Source organism: Pieris napi, chromosome 20 (assembly GCF_905475465.1).
Source record: "Pieris napi chromosome 20, ilPieNapi1.2, whole genome shotgun sequence".
NCBI lineage: Eukaryota > Metazoa > Arthropoda > Insecta > Lepidoptera > Pieridae > Pieris > Pieris napi.
The window spans coordinates 3,923,798-3,951,563 of NC_062253.1; the positions used below are offsets into that span (position 1 = coordinate 3,923,798).

At 33.3% G+C, this 27,766-nt stretch overlaps 1 protein-coding gene, 1 non-coding gene and 1 pseudogene across 2 annotated transcripts in view; 2 read left to right on the forward strand and 1 right to left on the reverse strand.

Annotated features, from left to right (window-relative positions):
* LOC125059958 (beta-arrestin-1) overlaps nucleotides 1-27,766 on the reverse strand; it is a 90,521-nt gene that overhangs the window by 42,709 nt on the left and 20,046 nt on the right. Inside the window, exon 2 of the mRNA XM_047664676.1 lies at nucleotides 8,664-8,722. The gene's annotated coding sequence lies outside the window, so the exon portion shown is untranslated. The remainder of the gene's footprint in view (nucleotides 1-8,663; nucleotides 8,723-27,766) is intronic.
* LOC125060066 lies at nucleotides 13,499-13,617 on the forward strand (annotated as a pseudogene).
* LOC125060060 lies at nucleotides 13,796-13,914 on the forward strand. Its single transcript, XR_007118792.1, has one exon. It is a non-coding gene; the product is annotated as a 5S ribosomal RNA (ribosomal RNA).

Here is a 27,766-nt window from a genome sequence, read left to right on the forward strand (position 1 = left end):
AAAAAAAATAATTGATCACAAAACAGATACAGAAATCTGAGGCCAAGATCTAAAAGGTTGTAGCGCCACTTTTTAATGAATATATGTGAAATGCCGAATGAGACTTCAAAAAGTTTGTACTTGGCTTTTTGGAAGCCTATTAGCGCGACACTTGACCCTACAGAGTCATTAAAAACAACATTGTACTTACAACCTACATTCCTTTCCTTTGTACATATACCCTAAGGTCCGGCCCGAATCTTTTTATTTCCTAACAAGCTACACCGCGGTTTCACTTGCGTAGATTCCGATCTCGTAGCAGTGGAAAGTCTACTAAGTCGGACTATATATGCAACACGCTCTTACTATTTTTATATTCAGTAGTATGTATAAAGGAAACAAGTTATGTATTTATGTATTATAAATTTACAATTATTTTACATAATTTTAAATAACCGACGTTTCGCGTGCTTTACAGCGTGCGTGGTCCCGGTGACTGAAGACAAAATGTGTTGAATGTCAAAAAGTATCACAGCTGTTGAAAAAGTTGTGTTATCTGTATTTATTTTCCCGGAGTTGATATCGACTAAAAGATGGAGGGTTTTGGCAGAAATGGCTCACGGTGTCCTCTATTTTCGCGGATTGTATAATTTCAGTAGTTTAATTTTTATAATAACTTAGCCTACACTAAGCAAGTTCAAAACAGTGAAATTCAATGTGGAAACTTAGTTTAAAGCATGGACTGGCTGTACATTTTAAACAATTACTGTCCCGAGGAAACTAATCCCAAGTTTCTATAGGATATGCTGACAACCCATCTTCTTATTAAACTTAAAGCGACTGTATTGAATTAATTCCAGCATAATGAGAGAATACTGATGACTTCAGCAGTCTATTTCCTCTAAGTATTCCTTTCCAGAGCTTCAACTAAACGCAACAGTAATAGATGAAATAACGTTTTTTGACGTGACAACGTCTTATAAATCGATGGAGTCGGCTGCACGCACGAAAAAACATGACTCATGCGGCGTTACCTCGCTCTGAGGCGTTCCATTTAAGGCTTTAAGTGCAAGCGAGAGCGCGAAGCGACAGATAGGCACAATCGGACTCCGCGCTCTTCAGCGTTCGACATCTGTCTCTCTCCTACTTGAGTGAGCGATTCGTGACGTTGTCACGTTCAACTATCGTCAGTAAACAGACTTTACGGACAACCGATTTTTTTATTAAAATCGAAATGTCGATCAACTATGAACAAAACATTTATCTTTTAGCCAACTTGTTTACGGGAATATGCTCCAAGCTACAAGTGAAATTTCACGTCATTTTCAGGCATTCGCAACAAAAAAAGATTGGCATATTTCCGATAGACAACCACCGTAACTGAAATAAATAAAAGCAGTGAAAACGGGCTTTCTATAGCCTAGGACCTGACTAATCCCTCAGTAAACTTCAGTGCATGATTCTGGGCTAGACAAGACGCTTAACTATCCCTGTGATTAATAATATAGTATATCTCTATATATATATATATATATATATAAAATTTTCGTGTCACAATGTTATTCTTGTTTTTATTTTTTTATGATACAACATACAAAAATACATACAAGCCATAATTTTTACCCCTCTACGATCAACCCCTATTTTTTATTTGTTACTTCAAATCTTCAAGAAAAATTCACAGAAAAAACTAAAAAGTAGTAATTCCAGAAAACCGAACTGTCTCTGGGGTAGCATAGCAAAATGTTCAATGTTGGTATGTACTAAAAAAAGTAGGCTAAGTAAAATTACATTAAGGAGAAACGAAGTTCGCGGAGGCAGCTAGTATAATATATTTATAATAGTTTATAATTCTTTATTCTATATTCTAACAGAAACTAATACAATAAAAAACTTATTTTTAAACGAGTTTGTAAAGTCAAAAAACACAAAAACAAGGAAAAAATACCTATTCCTAACAAGTTATGAATATCCAGTTGGGGGAGCAACTGAAATACACTTTGAAATAAATTTTCCTTTATAAAACTTTTGAATCTATGTTTTCCTTTCTTGATTGTTTCCTGGTCTTTACTTTACCGGTGTGCCTCCCGTAAGCTTTTGTAAATAAAATGAATAATAATGAAATAAACCAGTCTCACATTATTAAGGATAGTACAATTGTGGTTTAGTAAGATTATTTATTTATTTATTAACACTTCGTTGCATACAGAAATAAATACAATTGCCATAATAAAATAAAAAGAAGGGCAACTGGCGGCCTTATCGTTTTCGAACGATCTCTTCCAGGCAACCACTTATGTTTAAGTAAGACTAAGTAAGATATAAGAAATAAAAATATAATGAATTTCTAATTATTTTTCACTATATTTTTATTATTTAAAATTATGACTGGCTCCAGAAAATCAAATGCCATTACCATAACAATTAAAATGCAAAACTTTCGTCAAAATCTGAGGATCGATTCATGATCCCTGTTCATTGTTGCACAAGGGCCTACGCCAAGCACGTATGTATGAGCACAGGTCTTTTCCAGAAATTGGCACGCTATTCTTACTGTATTTAATATTACCGCTTTTTGGAGGGTGATATTACTTTGTGTAAGTAACGGTTCAACACATCTTTCTATTCTTTAACACAACTTTGATGTTCTTGGGAAAATTTTATTTCTGTCATGAAGAGGGAGTGCTAAGACTTTTGTGCCAACTCGATACTACTTCTCCGTTTAATATCACCAAATAAACCCACCGGTTAACTGACTGAGGTTTAGTTTAGTTAAGTAAAAAAATTGTCAATTAAAAATAAACCTGTACTTATATACATAAATAGAGAAGATATTGTAATTTTATACAAAATTTTGGTTTTAGGAATTAAATTTGGTGGCAACATTTTCGTTATAAAGTTAACTATCAGGTGATATGTCCTTACAAGTTCTACATGTATAAATATAATTATTTATGAAGGTAATAAAAAATATTCATTACTGTGGGCTCGTACAGTCCCGCTATTAGAGCAATTTACTTAGGGAATTGACACATAAAATATGATGTCCCCTAGCTCCTTAATGGGACATGCCTTCATCAAAGTAAGATTAATGAAATACTGCTATAACTTTAGTCTTGTTGTATATACCTAGTGATGACAAGTTAAAAAGTTCCCATAACCGACGAGCATGTATGGCGAATGTCATGGCAAGTGGAGTATCATAGTTTATTTTTTATTGGATTGGGGGCAAACGGGCAGGTGGCTTCACCTGATGGTAAATGGTACCGCCACCCATGTACTTTATGTACTTTTTCCAAGTATTTGCGTACTTGGAAAAAGGCGTGAAAATATAAATAAAATAAAAAATATAATTTTAACATCGTAAAACACACGATTAAAAAGAGAGTTTATTGCCAGTTCTTCTCCGTTCTAAGCCCTTGATTTGAGAACTGGCAGTAAATGTAAAATTAGAAGCATTTCTTTTTTGACGTTCATAAGTGTACATTGTGTTACCAATATGAATAAATGATTTTGACTTTGACACAACTTCACTATCACAACGAAACTTCAAAGTAAAATTGAAACAATCTTGCTAATAGCGGTCGTATATCCAAGAACCACTATTGTATTCTACATTCGTAAAAGTATTCTAAAGGATCTGAAAATCCTCAAAGTAAAATCATGTGCGAACACCAACGCTGTGCGTGTGTAGGAGTAATATCAACAGACATAGGTCGCGACCCCCATATCAATCTCCAAATTTTACGACTGTAACACAACGTTATGACCATAAAAACATGGACAATGTACGACATAAATTATATGACAACCCCAGATTGAAAATACCATTATATCTCATAAATTTTTACATTAATGTAATTTACTGTTTACTTTACACAAGTACAGTAATCCCCCGTGATCTACCGTATATATACCGTTGTAGGAGCATTTTCGTAATACCGTTTTTTTGAACAATTCATAAACTAGGAACACGAATTTAATAAAGTTATTTAGTTTCATTTTATAACACAATTGATTTTTGATTGAGATTTGAAACAGTTGCAAAGGTACGCAAAACTAACTATGGACTTGACAAATCACTATAAATTTCACACTACAGAAATATAACATGAGAAATCTCCATGTTATAGAGGGAGAGTAGTGTGGGCCTGGTGGCTTCAGCGTGCGGGTTCGATCCCCGGCTGTGCAGCAATTAACTTCCTTTCTATGTACGCATTTAACATTCACTCGAACGGTGAAGGAAAACATCGTGAGGAATCTATTGAGGGAAATAGCGCGTTATATGGGGGACGGAAATCGCATTACACCTGGGGGTGTACATTACAATAACTCTTCTAACACTAGTACATTAAAATAACTCCTTTTTAACTGATCTCAACACCCTCTTATATCCTTTACCTAATTTGGATCAGTCTCGCTGGCAACTGCTGTGAAGCACTCGAAGCTTCGTGTTATATAATAAATAAATTTCAAAGATAATTTCTGTCCTACACGGCTTATAATTTCATGGTGACCATTCGACTAAGTAAAATAATTACCAAATGTATCTACATAATATGTAACCGTATAAAACAAACAATCTAAAAATAACAACCTTCATTTCTTTTGCGTTTTCAACACAGTATTTAAAACAATAAGAAATTTTAAATTAAATATTACTTTCACGAAGTCGCATAACGTCCGCCAACTTCTGGCCAAACTTGGACTTAATTACGAAATTGTACTTTAATATACAAACGTGACAAAAGGTTAGACGACTCTTTGTGTATTTCACTTATGAATAAAACGTAATTTTCCAATTATCCTGACTTCATCTTCGTAATCTTTATTACTGAAGGCACGCCCTCCAGACTTGAAAATTCCTAATCCTCTATCATCAGCTTGTCTCAGTGCATTAGGGATGTTGAGACTATATACGGTTGATAAGATTTTAAATATTATTTGAAATAATAAATAATACGTATGAAATAATTATAAGATAAACAAATCAGGAGCCTGGGAAACATGACTTTATGTAATCTATTTTTACAATGAAACAAATGAATAAAATACCCTTAATGGATATTATTTTTATTATACATTCTATTACCGGCTTTGTCAAACGTTCATCAAAATAACATAAGAAATTCAGATATTATTACCAATTTTTCTTTCTTATATAAATACATTTTCAATTACATACTCTACATTAATAATTCAGTTAAAGACAGCTTTACTACAACAAAATAATGATATCTAAGCAGTTTTAATGGAATTCTCAGATTTAGACGTCAAACAATTCAGATCTAAGGTAAATTGTAATTTGCCAGCTTCAAAGCATTAAGATTTTGTAATTAAGCTCTACCCAAGCTTTATTGACTCGACCTAAATTTAATCCTTTTAATTAAAATGTTAATACGTACTATTTGTTAAATAGTAATTAAATCTTAATCACCATCTCACATTTTTTTACTGGAATGTGTTGAATTACAATGAACACGCAAATCTTAAAACGTTGGTATGCTGACCATGCCCTATGGGGCATATACGAGTCTTTTTGTTTTGTTTACTAACCAATACTAACATAGCAACTAACGAATTGTTTCTAACTCTTACTAAAACTACATGTTGATGTAATCTGAAATAAAGAGATAATTATTTATCAGTTCTTCGGCTCTTACTCCTAATCACGCTGATAACTTCTGATTGTTATACCATCACCTCATATACGTTTTTTTATTGCCTCAATTGCGCCCATAGAAATAGTATGTTTAAAAAAATATTTCGCTATACTATGTTTTTGCGGGTTATCCTAATAGCCTCAAGAGTAAATCAGGGAGATTCACAAATGTTATACTTTATAAGTTATAAACTATGTTACGTAAAACTTACTGTAACTTGTGGCATTTTGTAATAAAATGCATAATATGCAGACTATGCAAGTGTCTCAGCAAATTGAATAACCGGTGCTTTGAGGTGATCCCGAGAAAGTCGGGAAATTGCCTATCTCTGCTATCAAGGGACGTAACTATATTGATAACCTAATAAACAACGAGCCTTTTAGCTATCCATTAGCGTTCCTTATTAATTTACGTGGATATAGATATTTTGCAGTTTGCTTTATACTTCCGAAGAAAATATGATTTTTCAACTAATATAATTTTCAACCTTATTTCTACGTAACATTTTTTCATTCATAAATTTCAACAGTTACGAGTCGAAAATTAAGTACTATTCCTTGACACTTAGGACAGGAGGGCATGTTTGGTGAAGGTGCTGATTGCATTTAAGAGAAAAGAGAATGACCCTTGTAATGGTAAAATTACAAGTTAAACAGATCAATATCAATGTGGGCCTCGAAGTAGCAATTAAGATTTTTAAAAGATTGAATAAAAGTATATCTCTTTTGCAAAAAAAAAACAGTAAGATCAGTGTATTCTGCAATCAATCAGATTCCGCATCAAAACATCAAGAAGCTAAAAAGAGTAATTGCTAAAGAGAGGGTAAGTACGAGAATGGAAAGCATGCCCAGAAGGCTTTACATTTGTAACTTTATTAAATTAATAAAATTAAATGTCTTCCCTTTATTGCCGACCTCTTCTTATTGTTAAGCCGTGTATATTTAAAGATTACATCAAAATTTAATTTAAAAAATACCAGAATTTACTTCACGCGTAATATTAGTATACTGACTACGTCAGAGAATTAAATATCCTGTATTAGAATTATATTGACATACTCTTTGCCAGTTCAAATCTTTTATATACTGATCTTGTTAGTCTATATACAGTAGAACCTCGTTAAGTCGAACCTCGATAATTCAAAAACCTCCAAATCTCGAAAAAATGTTTTGTTCCCTTCCCTTAAAACACCAAAACCTCCATTACTTGAAATCTTGACCCTCTGTTAATCGAAATAATCACCGAGTCCCTCCAAGCCATTTTGGTACATATTTTCACTCTATAACTCGAAAAATTTAATTTGACCTCTGTATCTCGAACATAGGAACGTTTTATTTTACAACCTTTACAACTTGATCATTTGGAATTTATTATCTCTATTGTTCGAACAAAAATAAGTTACCGACTTTAAGAACTTGCCGACAATGTGAGTAGTGTACTCACATTGTTTCTTAGAAAACATTTTAGGAGTATACAATAATAAATTTATGACTCATGGAAACACGTGTTTGCTTGCTTTGTGTCAGGTGTTCAATTTTGATTCCCTTTGAAATTTAGCTAAGGCAGTCATTTGTTTCAAAACCTCAAACTCTTTATGTCGAATCAAAATCCGCCTAAGTCGAAATCCTCCATAAGTTGAAAACTCTATAACTCGAATTTTTTGGCGTCTCCCTTGATGTTCGACTTATAGAGGTTCTACTGTATATAAAAATGAAACCCGTTTTCCGTTGTCACGACATAACATTAAAACGGCTTGACCGATTTGTCTGATAATTTTTTATAATATTCCTTGAAGTACGAGGATGGTTCTTACGGCGAGAAAAATTAAAAAAATTTAGTCAAAAAGTCTAAAACAACACTTTTCTATATTCCCATACAAAATATTCGTAATAATATTTAAAAGCAATTTGCACTTTAATACCATATCATAAAGTTCAAGTGTTAGTGGAGGGGTTCCGGGAAGGTAAATTTTTATTTTTTGACATAATTTATTTGTTGTATTATCAACTTTCTTTTTTTTATCTTACTAGCTAGACCGGTGTCCCGAATAGCAGAATAAGTATTAAGTAAAAATAAAGAATCGACTGTTAGGCGGTACTATGTTCGCCAAGCCAGCTAGTAGTTTATAAGTAGGAACATTTAGGGTCTGTTTCACAATGTATGGATAAAGTACCAAAAAGCTATGCAACACATAAATTATTTGGAAGATAAATTGTGCTATTTGACATTTCATCGGACTCATAACTTATGATGGACTTTATGTGACGAATAGCGCTATCTGACAGTCGTGAAATGAAACAATAGTGTTTATCCTACCAATAAGTAATAAATAGCTAATTTGGAACTTATGTAGAACTTATCCGTACATTGTGAAACAGACCCTTATAGTAGTTATTAACGACATAAAATCATGTTTTAATGAATAGAATGAAGTACGCTACGACCCAAAATAAATGAAACTTTGGTAATCTTTTAGGGAGTTACAATAAAACTATGTACTTTATAAATCAGGGATTCTTTTAAGTCAACTGTCAGGTTATCTTCAAGTACAAATCCCCTGGGGAAAGAGGTCGAGTCACCGAGCGATGGCTGTGCAGAACTTTTCCGATAAGATGACATTTACAGTGTATAAATCTAATTTCAAAGTTGGAACAAGTTGGATAAAGCATAGTAATTGCTTCAATTATATAAGCAATATTTTTAGTAAAGATTACTACACATTTTGTACAATAGAAGTAACAATTAATTTTTTATTTGGTTATAAATGTCAAAATACCAGCGTTTATTTAGCCGTATCGAAGTATTTGCTATCTATAATTTGAAAAAATCTATATTTTGTTTACAACTGCATACGCCAGGTATTTTCATTATGTTCTAAATTTAAAATATCGATACTGCAATACGAATTCGAAATTCAAAAAACGGATATCGCCCCGAATCACCTAGAAAGTTATTTTTTGCAAATATTTCGTTCCTCTAACTTAACTTTCAATACCAATATTTCGCTACAGTTGTACTCACTTGTAAGGTGGCGGCTTGGCGGCGCGGATCCTCTCCGTACGTAGGGTTCCAGCATTCAACTGTTGACAAAAAAATCTGTTAAATTCATATACTGAAGTTATAACTAGACCACTATGTGTAACCAGCTACCCACCGATGTATTTCCGAACCAATTCGACTTAGGGTCCTTCAAGAAAAGAGCGTACCAATTCTTAAAAGGCCGGCAACGCACAAGCCTTTTGTCTTTGATTTCCTTATTTGGTAATTACGTCAACAGTAATTATTTACTTTTTTACACATGTAACACATTGTCTATGCTTGAAAACGAAATGCGTTAATCTGTTTATGTAATAACGGGCAAAACCCCAACATTAATTTCGAATGTTTTTAACCATAAATAGATTTTCCCTATACCATATTTTCTTTTAGTCGGATAATTTCCATATCTGATTGATAAACGTCATCAGATGACTGTACTGATATCGTAAACCGATGAATAATATGATTGATCATCTTACCTACGTCACAAACCGGACATAAAGGTGAATAATTTAAAGTTTTGTTTAAGGAAACAAAACACGTGTATGAAAAACTGGTTTAATTTATGGATATCTATAGGCAAATGTTGACCAGATTAAACATATTGCATATTCCAGATTACGAGGATACCCGTGGGATTCCCAGCGTAACCATTATAGGAAATTCAGAGTTTTGAACGCTATGTAGTACAAATGCAATGCCCTATGTCTCGACTTTGAATTTTAAATAATATTTTTTTAGGTAATAGGAGGCAAACGGGTAGGAGGATCAAACTCAAAATATCTTTATTCATATAGGTAAACAAGTACACTTATGAATCGTCAAAAAGAAGTCAAATTAATTGTAAATTTACATTTACTACCAGTTTGCAAATCAAGGGCGTAGAGCTGGTAAGAAGAACTGGCAAGAAACTTTCCGCCACTCTTTTTAATTGCCAAGTATTGTCATACAAATTGTTTGAACTGGAGCAAATCAATCCCACAATCAATGCTACGGATGGTACATCCATAGACCTTATGTCGCAACCTCAATTGAAGTCATAAGCTGGACGGATTTGAATCGCAGAAATTCTTTTGTATCAGTAAAAGGACATAAATACATATTTAAAGGTAGGTTAATATACCTAGATACCGATATAAGATTACAGCAAATATTTGACCAAAGATTGTATGTTGAGTGCGAGCAAACGCGTCGCAAACACGGCGTTACGAAATTAGACTAACAAGCAAATATTTGAACTACGCCACGTTTAATATGACAGCTATGAAACTAGAATCTGTGAGAATATATATTTTTTGCTCTATCACATTAATTGCAAAATAAAAACCAGTGGCGCTACAACCTTTTAAGGTCTGGGTCTCAGATTTCTGTATCTGTTTCGTGATATTTTCTTTTTTCCAAATAGGCGATCATCTTTCTGTCGCTGACGCACGCCGTAGACTTTTTGGATCTTAAGCGGGTCATAGACGGACCGCATGTTGCAGTCAAGACCGACTGCAATATGCGGTCGCCGCACTATCCGCGGGATCTGCAGTTTCCATAATTAATTAATTTATTAACTAAAAAATTAATTAACTAAAAACCAAGTCTATGGCTCGCTTAAGGCATGCCGGTTTTTTTCACGATGTTTTTCTAGACATAGAAAGTTCATAGGTGCACAGCCGAGGTACAAACCTACGACCTCAGGGATAAATACTTCTCTGATCTGCAAAATAACGACCGAAATGTTTTGCTTTCTTAGCCTATAGTATAGTTCTTATGTTAATAAAGAATAACTTATTCTTCAAAAGTCGTCACTTTTAATATGTCGACGCTGCGAAGAGAAATACATAATATCTAATATATAAAATTCTCGTGTCACAGTTTTCGTTGCCATACTCCTCCGAAACGACTTGACCGATTTTGATGAAATTGTTTGTGCTTATCCGGTATCTATGAGAATCGGCCAACATCTATTTTTCATCACCCTAAATGTTAGGGGTCCACCCCTAAATATGTTTTTTTATTTTTTAGACAAAATTTTTATTTCTATTTTTTTTATGATACAGCATTAAAAAATACATACAACCTCTACTTTTTTCACCCCTCTACGATCAACCCCTATTTTTTTTAAAAATATACATGGCAAAACGACGTTTGCCGGATCAGCTAGTATTGATTTTAAAATGATTATATACATGTAAGTATTTAACTAAACTACGACAATACGTATGTTAATATAATGTTTCTTTACTGTTCCAACTATCGACTAGTCTTTGTGTATTTAAAAAATATGGTATGATCCATGTTGAGAGTAAAATTGAAATTCATTTTACAATTGGAATTTCAAATAAATTGGCAGGTGTTTTGGATTCACTTGACATGACCTATCCAAATCAAGTGAATAATCGGATAACCCGTTACATATACAGCCAGTTCATCTCGATGTACTACAAGCACAAAAGTTTAGCGAAAAACAAATGGCAATAACAAAATGGCAAAAACAATTCTTCATTATAACAATAAGGTCTTTTCCATAAAATGCATAAGATTAAGAGGCTTAAAATGACTTAACAATAACCTGCTACTTTATGTCTCTAACTTATAATCGAAGTACTGCTCTGCTCCATAGAGAACTGTGCCTTTAAAAAGCATCTGTTTCTTTACTTCTTTTTATAGACAAGAAATCTCTCAATGCCTGATACACTATATTTAGGTTACGAATTTGAGTAGAGAATGCTTTAGGATTCTAAGGTAAGACGCTTTACTTAGTGGTGCCTTAAGACACTCCTATAAAGACACCGGTTTTTAAGAATATTGTACCCAAAACATAGTCAAAATGCAAGGTTGTGTTGAAGTCTGCCTTAATGTATTATAAACCCGCCTTTTATTTAAAAAAAAAATAATAATTAAAATACAAATTCTTAACTGTATCTAGTTTTTAACTAATAATAATAATAATCTTTATTTCTTCTCTCACATATACATACAAAGTTATTATGATTAAACTAAGACGATAACATTAGGAAGTGTATGTGAGAAGACTGGTCTCTGTAACAGGAGACCTGAGTGACAGATAGCCAGCCTCTTCACCACCGGACCGGAACACGTACAATCAGGTCATTGTCATAAGATACTATACAAGAAAATAAGTAAGTGCTAAAAGAAAACATTGCAAACGGAGACGTAAAAATAAATTTGGTGTGTGTGTGTATGTGTGTGAGTGTGCGGGCGCGCGCGTGTGTGTGTGTGTCTCTCTCTATGGGTGTGTGTGTGTGTGCGGGCGCGTGCGTGTGTGTGTCTCTCTCTATGGATGGGAGTGTGTGTGTGCGGGCGCGCACGTGTGTGTGTCTCTCTCTATGGGTGTGTGAGTGTGTGTGTGTGCGCGTGTGTGTGTCTCTCTCTATGGGTGTGTCAGTGTGTATGTATGTGTGGGCGAGGAGGATCCCTATGATACAGCATAGGCATGGGAAAGGAAAGGGAACTATGGAGGTGTCCATAGTTCCCTTTCCTAAGCTTACCATGTGCCGCGGCCAGCTAAACTATACTACTTGTTTCAAAATCTTTACAATATCCTATAATAAGAAAAATCTCTATATCTTGTTTAAATTCCCATTATATTACTAAGGTATTAGATACAAATAATAAAATTGATGTTCAGCGTCTTTAACGGAACACACGTTCCTACTTCATTTTGATTAAGGAGACGGGGATATATCCCGAGGGCTTTTTTGTGAAAATTACATTTTTCTATGGGAATAATGGAAGGTAGAATTAATATTTCAATTGGATAAAACGAACGTACATTTCGAGAAACGAACATTTTAATACAAAAACGTTACGGGCTTTTGGCACAATTGTTTAAATATCATTTATATCTCTTAATAAGTTTTATATTAATGTGATATAGTAATTACATACTTTTATCACGCGCTACAACTAAGGTTGTCAGATTAAAATATAAATAAACAGCAATGCGTAACTAAGTTTGGTTTCAGAGCGTCAAAAAGCCGGCTCTTTAGCAATTGGTACGTTCTTGAAGGACCTTAAGTCGACGTGTTTCGGAAATAATTAAATAACGCTCCGTTGTGAAACGACGAACGTCAAAGTGATACGGGTGGAATTTCGTATCCTGCCTTGACTCCAATGATGAAACTCGGCTGCAGGTAATCCAAACAACTCCTACGAATACTCTATGGTAAATGCGGCACAAGATGCAGAGACTACATCTCTACTCAACGCCAAGGGGTCAAGCTGCTGCAAAACAAATCCAGTATGTTTTATTGTATGTACAATCACTAAATAAGTATTAAAAATATCAAACTGATTCCCATACATATTATTTCGTGACATTATGTATGGACCAAAAAGCGGGGCATCTGGGCTCTAGCAACTCCCAGTTGCAACTAGCAACTCTAGCAACTCCCACTCCCGTCTTGTCAATGACATGTACTCTCTCTAGTACATGCCATTGACAAGACGTTATAACTACGATATCATTACATAATATGTAATAAAACTTCTCGAAATAATAGACAATAAATCAATAATTTTTATAACCCCAATTAAACTTGATACCAATAAGCTTTATTAGTCGTCGTGGGTGGTATTTACATAAACTAGCTTAAACCTGCGGTTTCATATATTACATATATAACCATTCCATAAAGTCAAAATATCAACCCAATTGTGGTCACACCAGTATAAGTATGTTTGACTTTAATCCCAGCGGCTTGCGTTCAACCTAACAGACATTTGCTTTTGGAACGAAGTTCCTTATCGCGCGTTGTGAAAGGGGGCTAGACGGAAAAAATTCTTACGAAAAGTTGTCACGACACTTTTTTGCTATTTGCTATTGTAATACACCGGTTCTCGTCCGATCACCGAAGTTAAGCAACGTCGGGCGAGGTCAGTACTTGGATGGGTGACCGCCTGGGAACACCTCGTGATGTTGGATTTTTTTTGTAGGGATAAGAAATGAAAATTATTTTTGGAATCACTTAACTAAATTAGTCTTGTTGGAACGAAGTTATCGAGCGTTGCGAAAGGGGGCTAGACGGAATAAATTAAGACCAAAAGATGTAACGACAGTTTTTGCTATAGTTGTTATATTTTACATTTTCGATTTAGCTATCGTCAACGTCCATACCACGTTGAATACACCAGTTCTAGTCCGATCACCGAAGTTAAGCAAAGTCGGGCGAGGTCAGTACTTGGATGGGTGACCGCCTGGGAACACCTCGTGATGTTGGCTTTTTTTTCGTCGTAAGATTGGTGTCGAGAAAATCTATCATACTGTTATGATACCAATTAACATATAAATTAATCGAAAGGAATTTCGTTCCATCCGGGTGTCCCTTGACACCTCTAAAGTTTTTTTTTGGACATTTATCCATACGATGATAACCACCTAGGCCACCAAAAATCGAGACAGGATTCAGGTTCCTGGACAAATCAAGCCTTGAACCGCCACTACTTTTCAAATATATAGAAGCTATAAAACTTTACTCTTACGCATAACATTTTATACGTGTAGTAATGTTAATATATTCGTAAATATGGAAGCAAGCAGATATTCGATTTTGACGTTCCCCTCCTACCAGAAATCTAATTACATCCAAGGAGTCGGGAGAGGGAGACATACTTATGCAATCATAATCCACATTTTTCCACTAAATTGAATACGAATCTAATCTTTACGCTCCCCAGATGGCGTAGATTTGTCTGGAATTTTAATTCCACGAATATCTGTCACATATCACTACATAGTATAAAACAAAGTCGCTTTCTCTGTCCCTATTTCCCTTTGTATGCTTAAATCTTTGAAACTACACAACGGATTTTGATGCGGTTTTTTTTAATAGATAGAGTGATTCAAGAGGAAGGTTTATATGTATAATAACATCCATTAAATAGTGGAGAAGTACTGTTATTTTTGAGGTTTCTAATGTGATGTCGTAAATAATTACATTTTTTCCGCTTACATTGCAAACGCAGGCTGAACCCTACGAGTTTTATCAAAATAATGTACTAAGTATTGTACACATTGAAAAGGTCTACAGAAAAGTCCGTGATGGTATATGTCTATCTCTTATGGATAACCCACAATAACTTTTTTTTGTCATTTACTTTTTACGACAAATAATGGCTAATTTTCGAAGCGATTTTAACCAATACAGCATTAATCCTTAACCAATTAAATACCTTGAATACATTGTTCATTTAATATAGATCTATATGGCCCTTTACACCGTATGATTTAAGTGAATATTTTCGAAGATATTACAGATTTAAAAATTGCGGGACGTAGCGTTTGCGGCGGTACCGGCCGGCCGCACAGTTTTTCTGTAGTGTATTTAGTATCAGCATTGCACCCGTGCGAAGCCGGGGCGGGTCGCTAGTATATTTATATAACGGGCAAACGGGCATGAAGCTCACCTGATGTTAAGTGATACCACCCATAGACACTCAAATTGCCAGAAGGCTCGCAAATGAGTTGCCAGCCTTTTAATAATATAATTCTTTAATAAAATAAATATGCCATGTATGTATAAGGGAGCGTTCAAGAACTACGTAACGAAAAATGGGGGGGTCTTTTTGTAAAACGTTACTATACGGGGCGGGGATTGAATTACGCGTTATTGTTAATATTATTTTCGACTTTTCGACTTTCGACGACTTTACACCACATAACTTTTAGGTATAAAGAGTCACTAAACGTTTTACTGTACTTGGGTACAGAAAAATGTTACGACGCGTTACATGGGGGAGGGTCAATAATCTCCAAAAAATTGCGTGACGTAATACTTAAACGCTCCCTAACCCCCGTATGTCAAGTCCATAAATATATTTACAATTGTCTATGGATGTTTTTTAAGCACTTTTTGATTCGCAACAGCTTTTTGGAATCACCCACTGAAGTATTTCCGAACCAATTCAACTTAAGAGTCCTTTAAGAAAATCGTATGGATTCCTAATTTTCCGGCACGGTATTTGCGAGCCTACTGGCAGTGTGTGTCATGTCTGTTTGGAAAATGGACATACAAAACTGGTAGAATGGTATTAGAAATTAAAATTAACAACGGCCTAATCGTACTATAAGCATTTTTGTCACGTTTATTTAAATACACAGTAACACAAGCGCGATAAAGACAAAACATCCACACAGCATGTTAAAACACGCACGCATTTTTCATAATATTCATCCTTCATTGTTAGGCCTAGAACGTGTATTATGACTAGGATTCTGAAACATTAATTAACGGTACTAATTCAACTTTCCGCAACTGTTTCAACTTTTCGTTATTACAAAGTTTTAATACGACACTCATCTCAATTTTCGTGTATATAAACTTTTATAGGAATAATTAAATCTTCTAAAACATTTTGAAAATTAATTTAAAACTCGTTAAAGCGGCTACGATACAATAATTATTAAGAGTTTAAGGGTCAATTCCCAATGTACGGGATAGGTTCTACATAAGTTCCAAATTAGCTATTTATTACTTATTGGTAGGATAAACACTATTGTTGCGTTTCACGACTGTCAGATAGCGCTATTCGTCACATAAAGTCCATCATAAACTATGAGTCCAATGAATGTCAAATAGCACAATTTATCTTCCAAATAATTTATGTGTTGCATAGCTATTTGGTACTTTAACCATACATTGTGAAACAGACCCTAAGGCAGTTTAGACACATACCCATAAGAGAGACATGTAGCGTTTGCAGCGACTTAGTCAAAGTCAATAGAACTTACCCTAACGAGTCTATTCACGATTAACTTTTAAATATATAAAAAAACTCTTAGACGAACCGGAGTATGACTCTTTTTATCCAAACAGTATTTTTAATAGTCATGTTTTTATCTTTACATTAATGTAAAGATTTAATTAATTTAAGTCTTGTGCAACAAAGTGTAATAGCAAAAATGAAAAAATAGTACTGATAAAGCGAAATCCTGTCCAGTATCTTACTATTAATAAGTTTTTAGAACTTAATTAGTATAAAATATCCTTTATATGCATGACAGAAGATATGGCCGTTTCAACAATGTCAAAGCAACCATATATATAAATAAAAGTAATATAAACACAATCACTTTTTTAAGTTGATGTCACTAGCAACACTGATTTTTAGCGGACCCATACTATCCTGGAGTGACAAAAATATACACGAAAAAAAAAATAACATTATAAAATAAAAAAAATCAAATTACAAACACGAACAATTTCTTATTGCTACATATTTAATATCCTTTGACATTTTTTTCTCGCTGCTAAATAACTTTTTAAGATAAAATCAACAATTCATGTTTAAGGTAACTCTCATGAATACTAATACATATTTAATGCAATTTCTTTTACATGTTCAGAACATTAGGCAAATCAGGGATAAAACGAAAAACGTAAAGTACGTGACTGACGATGTCGTTACACCGTAGACAAGAGGCTCCTCAGATCACAATAGAGCCTTACCCTCTTGCCAACAGTTCACGCAAGGACCGCTCTTTGTCGCAAACCAACGGGTTTTAACTCCAAGTACCTCACTGTGTGTGGCAGTCAGTTGGTGTACCGGGTGAATAAACGCTTTATTTTAGCTGTATTTATAGTTAAAAATAGAATAGAAATTTTTAAAAAAAATGTTTTTTTTTATAGAAAAGGGAGAGCAAACGGGGGGACGGCAAAGTTAGCGCAGTTTTTGGCCCCCCCAGAATACGAAGGGCAGCCTGTGCATCCACCACCGAATACTCATTGTTCCGATGAACAATGAATGATGTACTTAGTAAAACCATGTTATGGCTAAATACTATCACTGACGTTAAAAGGAGCACGGCATGACGGCTCAGAAATACACAACGCATATATATATATTTTAACTAGCGGACCCGACAGACGTTGTCCTGCATGATATTTCGATTAGGAAAGCGATTAGGATATTAAACAAAGTTTGAAAGTACCGACTGCAGCGCCATCTGCCGGGCTGATTTGTGAATCTAAACCATCCGGGCTCCACCCAAGCGCATAAAAAAATAATCATTCAAATCGGTCCAGCCGTTTAAGAGAAGTTCGGTGACATACACACGTACAGTAGAATTATATATAAGCTATCTTTTAAGTTAGTTCAAACTACACACGGTGTGGAAATTTGATTGAAATCGGTTAAGTAGTTTAGGAGTCCATAGCGGACAAACAACGTGACGCGTTGTATATATATATTAAGAAGAAGATATTCAGAGCCAGTGCGTGTTCTGTAAAGTATATATAATTAAATGCAAATATACGAATTTGACTTTTCTATAGTTTGTGGTGAGTCTAGAGACTTTGGGGGACCCTTTTCGTATGAACACGCACACGTACAAACACATACATATTACGCACACTCAAGTTTATGTAAATTTTACTTTGTGTATTTAGTTTTTTAATTGTATATTTTTAATTTAATTAATAAAAAAATAAAACAAAACTATTCATGGTATTTTAATGACATTCCATTCTTGACTAGACTATTAAGTAATTTAGTCATAAACCATGGAACAGATGTTTATAATATCTTCCCATAAATCAGGCTTCTATTGACACTTTAGAATAAATCGTTTTGATAATAAAACTGAGCATTTTATAGCCAACGTAGGTGCAGTGTTTACAGCTCGACATTAAATAACGCGTGACCCCTTTTATTTGGGCCAATGCTCCCTGCAATTAGTTGCGTAATAAACTTAACGTTTATAAAGCGATTTAACTTAACTGAACGTTATTGTGTCTAAACAACAGAAAATAGTACGTAGAAATTTAAAAGCCATTTTCTTTAACGCAATAAAAATAATGGAGAATTTAACAGAATGAAAAATATTGACAATGTATGAAACATTACCTTAAAAAAGGAATATGCAAATAATCATTAATTAAAAAATACATTTTTATACGTCAGTCACAGCATGCAATAAATCTGACGTTTTAAAATTTGACGTTTGTATACGTGTGTACAAGCATACGTCAAATCGGTGCGACGCCATCTTGCCTAAAGAAACGTTTTGGCGGGTTATTAAAATTAATATTTAATTTGTAAGTTAAAGCCAATACTTATTATTAAAAATATATAATTGTACAGCTTCTATACTAACTAAATAAATCTTGTCAAAATGGATATAATACAAATTGCTATTCTCAAAATATAGACGCGACAGCTATTCAACGATCTAATCCGTTGAGAAAATAGGTGGCTTTAGCAACACTAATTTTCGCTGTCACTGCAATGACAGTTAACATTCAGTGCCACGCTTACTGTAAATTATACGCACCGAGTGAAGGGTTTTAACATTCTTAGCGTAAAGAAGTATTAAAATCCATAAAAACTATTCGAACTTCAGTTGAAATTATTTTACAATTACAATTAACACACAGTGATATTTTTACAACTAAGCGTATCAAAGCGTATTTAATTTTATAATAATACTTGTTGTGGCTGGACTTGTTTAATCGCAAAGTACCTAAAGAAGTACCTATTCATATATTTAAAACCATAGCATTAAATAATATAATAATAATGCATCATGAGCGCAGCCCAGATACCTTCACGTACATACACACCAACACAGAACACATCTGTACGTATGTACTTAGTAAAATGTATTTTATAAAAAAATATTCTTTCTCAAGATTCTTATATGTTCAAAACTTTTTGTAGATATATAATACATATACATATTATGTATTGGCTATATTTCTAGTTTTGTTATGTTGTTTGTTATTTTTAAGTTTCGCTGTAGAAAATAAATAATATACAAGTAAGTATTACAATTTAAAGCACATGTAATAAGAACTAGTAACTCTTATAATAAACTTTAAATAAATTTAAGCACGCTCAATTGTCTTTATTTGAAAAAAGCTTATTTTCAACGTTTATCAGAATAAAAGAAATTACATCGTCGAGATGAAGAATCTAATTTGAATGAAAAATAAACACAATTTGTATTTTCTTTCATCAATTTCTCAATTTGTTCACAAACAAATTAATTATATCAACAAAGTAAATTTAATTTAAGTGTTTCGGTAAATTATTATTTTATACGAAAATAAATACATATTCAGAAAGTAGTCTCTAGTCCATTATATTATTTTTATTTGACGACCATAAACATGTAGAGCATACAGTAATGCTTGATCCTAAACTAGTGGCTCTACAAACTTTTTAGGTCTGTGCCTCAGATTCTGTATTTGTTTTGTGATCATTTGTCAATCTATCAGGCAAGTAGGTGATCTGTCTGCTGTGCCTGCCACACCGCCGACTATTTTCAATTTTCTCACCATTTTTTTTCTTGACCGTTCGAGCGAATGTTAATTGCGCACATAAACAGAAAGTACATTGGTACAGCCGGGGATCGAACCTACGACCTTAGGAATGACAGTCGCATGCTGAAGCCATTAGGCTCGGTGAATCCTTACAAGCATAAGAAAAATATATTAGCAATATATAGAGATGGTGTAAAGTCTTTTGCCAGTTTTTCTCGTACGTTGGAACTTGATTTGACTGGAATTATAAATTTATTCATAAACGTTCATAATTTTACCACCAATAATTGATATAATGAATACTAAAACATGAATAACTTTACCAAAAAATTGTTAAGCCTTTGCTTAATTACAAAATTTTAAGGTATATGTAGAAATTCCTCAAGTACCTACCGTTAATATATCAAATGAAAGAGACTTTCTGTTCTACAATATTTTTCAAATAATTAATATTTCATATAGACGACTTGTAATTTTGAAATTGAATTTTTTTGCTTAGATTTCAAACCGAATCTGAACCTCATAAATACGGAATAAAAAATTAGCATGTTATTGCGTCAATCGTCAGATTATGGCGCCCTTTTGAATATCTAATGCGTAGGCCATTGAAATACCTACACAGTCGGCTGGCTAGCCGTTGACTAAAAAGCTTTTTATCATACCTATAAAATATAATTGTCGTTAGGTTAGTACAAATGTTCACGCTCTACTACGTATAGTATAATTATTGTTAATAGCGATTATACGCGAAATATTGTTAATTGCGAAAATACTACTTTTAGCTAAGAGATTAAAACTGATAATAATACTAATTTAAGCTTTTCTTGAAGATTTTATTTATTACGTTAAACATGTCAAGTCGTACCTACCACGGAAGAGTTTCCAGAGAATGGTCAACCCTTGCAACACTTGGGGCTTGTCACTGACTTTAAAAGGCTAAATAAACCTAATTCTAATGTGCCTGTGTCCTATGCCACCCCATAGACACTTTTAGGTTTAAAGACTTTATTTTCCCAAAAAAGACAAAAAAATTCACTTACATGAGAATAATACTCTAGATAACATAACATTGTAGTCGTTCTTAAAATAATCACAATAAAATATAGCCGTACATGCAATAAATTTAAAAATAAAAGTAAACAAAGAAATATGAATTAAAAGTAATTATAAGAAATGAATTTAAAAGTAATTTTGTTTAACATATTCACTTAGCTTCGATTTGAATGAATTGATAGAAGTAATATTTTTTTTTACACTCATCGAAATAAAACCCCATTTTTTTCTCTTTAAAAACCTCTCTCTGAGTTCAAGAATACTAAAATTGGTTTAGCCTTCGAGTTTTGAGCTTAGCAACATCTTTTCCGATTCATTATTATTAATTTACAATAGCACTCATTTTAAATGCGTCGTATTTTCGCGCAATGATAACTCTTATTATTTTTTGTAACATATCAATGACGATAATGCTATCAGTTTATTATTTACGTAATATAATTTTGTTCCTATTCATAATTTATTATTTATAGTAATTATTTATTAGGTCTATAATAGAAAAATTTTAGGATACCATAGAAACATTTATTTATATATTCACAAAAATACATATACTATCCTTACAGTAGGACTACTAAGCCGATACGATAATGTCGAAAAAAAAATTAAATACATAAGATACACAATATCGCTATTGCGAACTCACTCTGCGAACATACATATATAAAGATATCGATAGTGTCGGAGACTGCATTCAGTAGCCGCAACCTTAGCGGGGGTCTGTACAACAGACTGGATCTGACCCTTGGTATCCCAATCAACCCTGGCCGTCGCCATCTCACATATCCCCTAGGTACAAGACTGAGTAGATATAAGGCCAACTATAAGGCCCTTCGTGTTTTTCGTTTATTGTATTCCACCAGCCCTAAGACAAATAATGTTGGGTACATCGCAATTGTTAGTAGAGGGTGTAAGGGGTACCACACATAGGTGACACTAAATGCCAGGTATTGAAAGTTCCCGAACAACTTCAAAAACCTCATTGAATAAAAAACTATTACAATGAAAAACTTTTAACGAGCGTAAAAACTTTTGTATAACCCCAGGTCAAAGAAAGGTCCATTAACGAACGCCGACCCTAAGAGTGACAGAGTAGAATGAACAGAAGGAATAATATCTAAAACAATTGAAAAAATAAGACAGCCTGATCGCAGTTTCATATAGTTACCTCCGCCCATGGATACCTGGAACGCTTATTCTTAGGAGTGTGTTGCCTCTTTAAGGCAATAGTACGCTCTTTAGTTAAGCGAAACTTAAGGTTTCATGAGTTTCTTATTAAGAAACAGTTACATACATTTCGATTAGTTAACTATTCGAATACGAAAGCCCTTCAGAAGGTTTGCAAAAATTAATGAATTCAATTAAATATTATTATTTATGCATCAACAGCAGCTTTTTCTGTATTTTTAAATACAAAAACTTAGGTGACGGTGAAACAAATTGGTTCCAATTTCGCCGACCACCAAAGCGTCGACATTCATTACAATAATGTCGTAACTTTAGTAAAAACTAATTAGTCAAAGATAATAAACAAAGCATAACAATTGGTTAACAATAAAATGATAGGTACAAACTGCGACAGTAGGAACCTGTTAGTGACAACCAAGCGTCAAGGAACTGTGTCTTTAAAGATGCCTACATATACCACAATAGATTTCGGATAACTATACGAATACGAAAGCACGTCACGTGCTTCCATTTGTTCGGACAAAGGCCTACGTACGCCAAATGCATTTTCGTAGCGCTGCTTCGGTTAATCATAAAAATATTTATAATTCAGCTCTATTACGTTTAGAATTCGATTGTACTTACTGTAAGACTGTACGTACGGTAATTACATACTTAGTTCTCGAGTTTCTCTCATCTGACGACGACATAAATATATAATATCAAATATCAATTTTTAGAAGACTGCGTGATAGATCTTGATATATGGAATTGATTATATTATGCACTTGACGTAAACCTCGCAAGCAGTTTGCGCGTTTTAACATACTAAAAGAATTCTGTGATCACAACGTTTCCAATTAATTTACATACAAAGCTCACGAGCGGAAACGGTTCGTACTTAAAGGAATTTTAAGTTCAGTTTAAGAATACTCAACACGCATGGCATTATCATCATTTGATCAATCGATATTATAGTTACTTCGTAAAGTATTAAATAATAATATTTTAAACACAAATCCATCCGATAGCTTTCTCAGATACAAATAAGACTTTCGAATAATCGAACTGGAAAAAATTGGATAAAAACAGAATAGCAATAGCTTTGTTGCTTGATTTATGGTTTAAATAAATCAAGCATTTAAAGCATATATTTATACAGCTGCATATATTAATATGTCTCAGTCACTTCCACAAGGTAGGTCTTTCATTAACATTATATTAAAGTAACTAAACTGATAATAACTTAAAAAAGAGGCAAATGTGGACGCAAAAGATACGTTGAAGCAAACCAATGAATAAAATCAGAAACTATTAAACCTAAATAAGGACTCTCCCTGTGTGGAAGAGGAGAGTAGACTGGCAGCTCGGCCCTGAATTGCCTTGTAGCTTTAAGTACACATATGGTTTCTATATCTTACTAGTTGTAATTGCTACCAATCGTTTTTTTATATAAACGTCGCTTTACATATAGACTAATTAGTAATTATGACTTGCAATCTTGTTGCGGTACATAACTAAAAAAAGAAAAGAAAAAGAAAGAAAAAGAAAAAAAACAAAATAAAGAAAGAAAGAAAAAAAAAACTATAAATATAAACTCAAAACTCGATAATGGCTTGACCAAGGCGATTTTTTTTTATTCACTTATCACTGAAGAAGGTTTTGGATAGAATTGGAAAAATTTGAGAAATTGACTTTGGTTCCGGAAAAGAGAACAGTCTCTATGGGGTAGCATAGCAAACTGTTTCATGTTGGTATTAAACTACTAAAAAGGTTGGCTAAGTTATTAAATCATATTAAGACGAAACGAAGTTCGAGGGGGTAGCCGAGTCTAACATGCCCCTGATACTTTCGAGGGCAGGATAAAGGGATTTCCACCTATAAATTAAAAAAAAAATTAAGAGTAATTAGTAAGACACGAATATGTCACAAGTCAGAGTGTAATTATGAAAATCCTTTGTCTTTTCGCGCCGAACACTGAAACTGGGTCAAAGTGTTAAAAACCCCTGACAGCTGTCAGTGGCGCTAATATGAAATAATTATACGTCACTTTGGTCTATATTAAAGACTTATCTTTGCGTGGAGTTCACAGACTTCGTTCTAGCCTTACAAATGAATTACTTTTTGTAGATTATCATTTGTTACCAACTAAGCCACAGATCTACAATACTCTGATTTAAAACTTACTGTTATTGACTGTTGTACCTAGGACTATTTATATAGCGATTACACGACCATTATACAAATGTCTAATTCACACACACATATCTAGAAAACATTTCAACGTCGTAAAAAACGTACTTTTAGGTTCAATTACAACTTATACTACCCAAGTAGCAGAGTGCCTGGTGTGAGTCACCTATCTTTCATCTTGGTTAATAAGCAGCTAAAATTGTATTAATTTTACGATTTTAAAGCATAATTAAAGTAATAAAAATTTAAGGGCAACGAAATCTTTGAACGTCCAATTAAATATATGGTAACATATTCAAATTCTAAACGGTATGTAACGATCATGAACGGGAGTTGAATAAAAAACTATAATTGCATCATTACAATTCTCCATTGAACAGGGCAATTAAGAGGTAATAAATACCAGATGTTTGCGACATACGACTCATTGATAATGCACTGACCTGGTTTGTACACGCGAGAGCTCTGAGAACGTCATAATTAAACTAAAACCGTTTAATTACTTATACTAATATTTAACTGTAGTTTTTTTTATTTAAGTGTGATGTAGTGAAACCGCCAGTGGACACTCACATTGCCAGAAAGCTCGCAAGTGCATTGTCGGCCTTTTAAGAATTGGTACGCTCTTTCTTACCTTCTTCTGAGTCGAATTGGTTCGGAAAATTCCCCCTAAAAATCACCCTAAATACATCATGATCGAACAATTTCGGATTAGATAAAAATCCAAAATCCACTTTTTATCACATTTGGATACTACATTGACTAAATATTACAGCTACATTAAAAAAAAATCTATGTGTTTTAAATTTCAAATTAATCAGTCGTTAAAGTAACGGTTTTGATAGAAACATGCGATTTTTCTAGAAAACTAAGTAATTTAATGTTATTATTTTTATTTGTTTGCTTGTATGCCAATATTCATAATAAAGGAATATGAATTAAAATAAGTTATTACAAAAACTAACATGATTACATTATTTTGCAATGGCTGCCCTGTAAAGTTTACCATTTGTCAGATCCGTTACTATTCTACGACTAAGACGAAATGTACTATCTAAAAATCCCCAAGGTCATAAATTTGGGAAAACCCCCAGTGTTTATTGCTCGTAGGTATATTATGGATATAAACGTAGCCTAAATGTTTCATCATCGGACGTCGAGGCAGAATACGAAATTCCACCCGTATCACCTCAACGTACGTCGTTCCACAACTGAGCGTTTTCTAAGGCAGTTTTTGCCACGCATCACCACTATGTGGAACCAGCTACCCACTTAAGTATTTCCGAACTTAGGTTCCTTCAAGAAAAGAGCATACCAATTCTTATAAGGCCGACAACGCAATCAGGAGCTCTCTGGAATTGAAAGTGTCCATGGGCATCACTTAAAATTAGGTGAACTCTCTGCCCGTTTGCCTCCTATTAAATCTATAAAAAAAGCCCTCTATAAATTACACGTTTACGCACAGTACCTTATTGCCTTGTTAGAACTTGCGAAGCCTGTGTCGAAATAATACTTTTGAGTTGGCACAGCCCACTTACCTATAAAGAGAAATTATCAATTAAATTTTGAATACTTTAAACTTCATTAAAGGAAACGAGATTCTTTTGTTTCGATGTCATAGACCGTTGTAAATCACAAACGTTAAATATTTAAACAATGCCATTAATTCGCGTTAAATAAATTTAAATATTCTTTATTCTTAACATAACAATAAATTTGAGTACTTATTTTCTTGTATTCGGGATATTTGTTATGTAAATAAGACCAATATAATTATTTATTCCCAAATAAAGTAAACTACTTTATTTGTTTTCTAAGAGGTTAAAGTATCAATTTTTTTACTAAAAACGGCAAGTTCTCTCTTTATTCTTCGTAGCTTTGAAGATAAAGCTTCTGGGGATCAGATAACATGATCGTCACGGTGTATTATCGTAAAAAGGTCAAAATTTCATCTTAACCTGATAAGACTTCCGATTCTTTCCCTGAATAACAATGTTTTACAGATATTTCGTTTATCAAAGCTATACGAGAGAATGCCTTTGACCTACCCACATAAACTATTTTTGATAAAAATAAATCAGTGGCGCTACAATCTTTTCAGGTCTGGGCCATTTCATGATCATTTGTCAATCTAATAGGCAAGTAGGTGATCAGGGGACCTACCATGAGCTCTTATTGCGAGCCTATTGACAACCTACAACTGAGATGCATCGCTAATTCGTACCATGACATCGAAAAAACGAGACAGTTTATGTTCCCACGTGACCTTAGCGATTATCAGATTTCGTTCGTTCAATTTGTATGAAAATCCGTACCATGACCGCTCGGCTGAACCGAAATTTGACAGTTGCGCCTTCCAACTATGACAGAATAAGCGATTCTAAAAAAGTTACTTTTTGTTCAACTTTTTTGTATCGAAATGTCCAAATAATAGTTTAAAACCTATAAAATTCAACATTTGTATTAAAACTTGTTAATAAAGTTAAAATAATAAGATTTATCTACTATGGCTAATATATGAAAAAAAAAATGTATATTTTGGGGTATTTTGAGTTTAGAGAGTGTGATAATAAATAAATTATTAAAAGATCGACGGAGATGAGAAACAAGACGGCAATGCCCTTCTGCCGACTTCGTAGATATTGAGTTTATAATTTATTATACATAGATTAACTACTTTGACTCATTGAAGATTTCAGTGTACCTACAAATAATTGCACATGGTTCAATAATATTAAATTAATTATTTAGGCATGTCTAACAAAAACATAATTCCCCTAAATATATCATATTTACAATAAATAATAATGCCATATCACTAGTAGATATTTATTATAATTAAATTTTTCCTCATAATGTTCATGAATTGTATTATTCTCCTTTGCTTTTTCTTTAAAAAAACAGAGGTGTTTCTCAAATTTATAATGTGTAAATAATAAGCCATTTGAAAGTATTATAATAACAGGATTTATTTAGTTAGGATGACTCCACCAAGATGAGATGATAACACAAGATGTCTTGTCTTGAATCAGGCAATGTTCAATTGGATATAAACATATATTCATTTATATATTTCATTCTCTCAATTCAGCGAGTTTGTCAGGTTTAATCTGTAAAGAAAATATAATTATTTATATTATGTGAATTAGTTATAAACTGAATCAATTTTTATCATTATTTACTTATGATTTTCGAGTAATATGTTGATTGTAATATCTTATGCAAAGAGTTTAAAATCAGGAATTCACTTCGATATAGATATTTATTTTTAATAAACCAATTTTTGAACAATACTTACCCCATCATATTATTTTATAAGTTAAACAATTTGTAAAACTATATTTATTAAACCGAAATTTTGTAAACACCAAATATATTGAAAGCTCCTATCAAAATTTG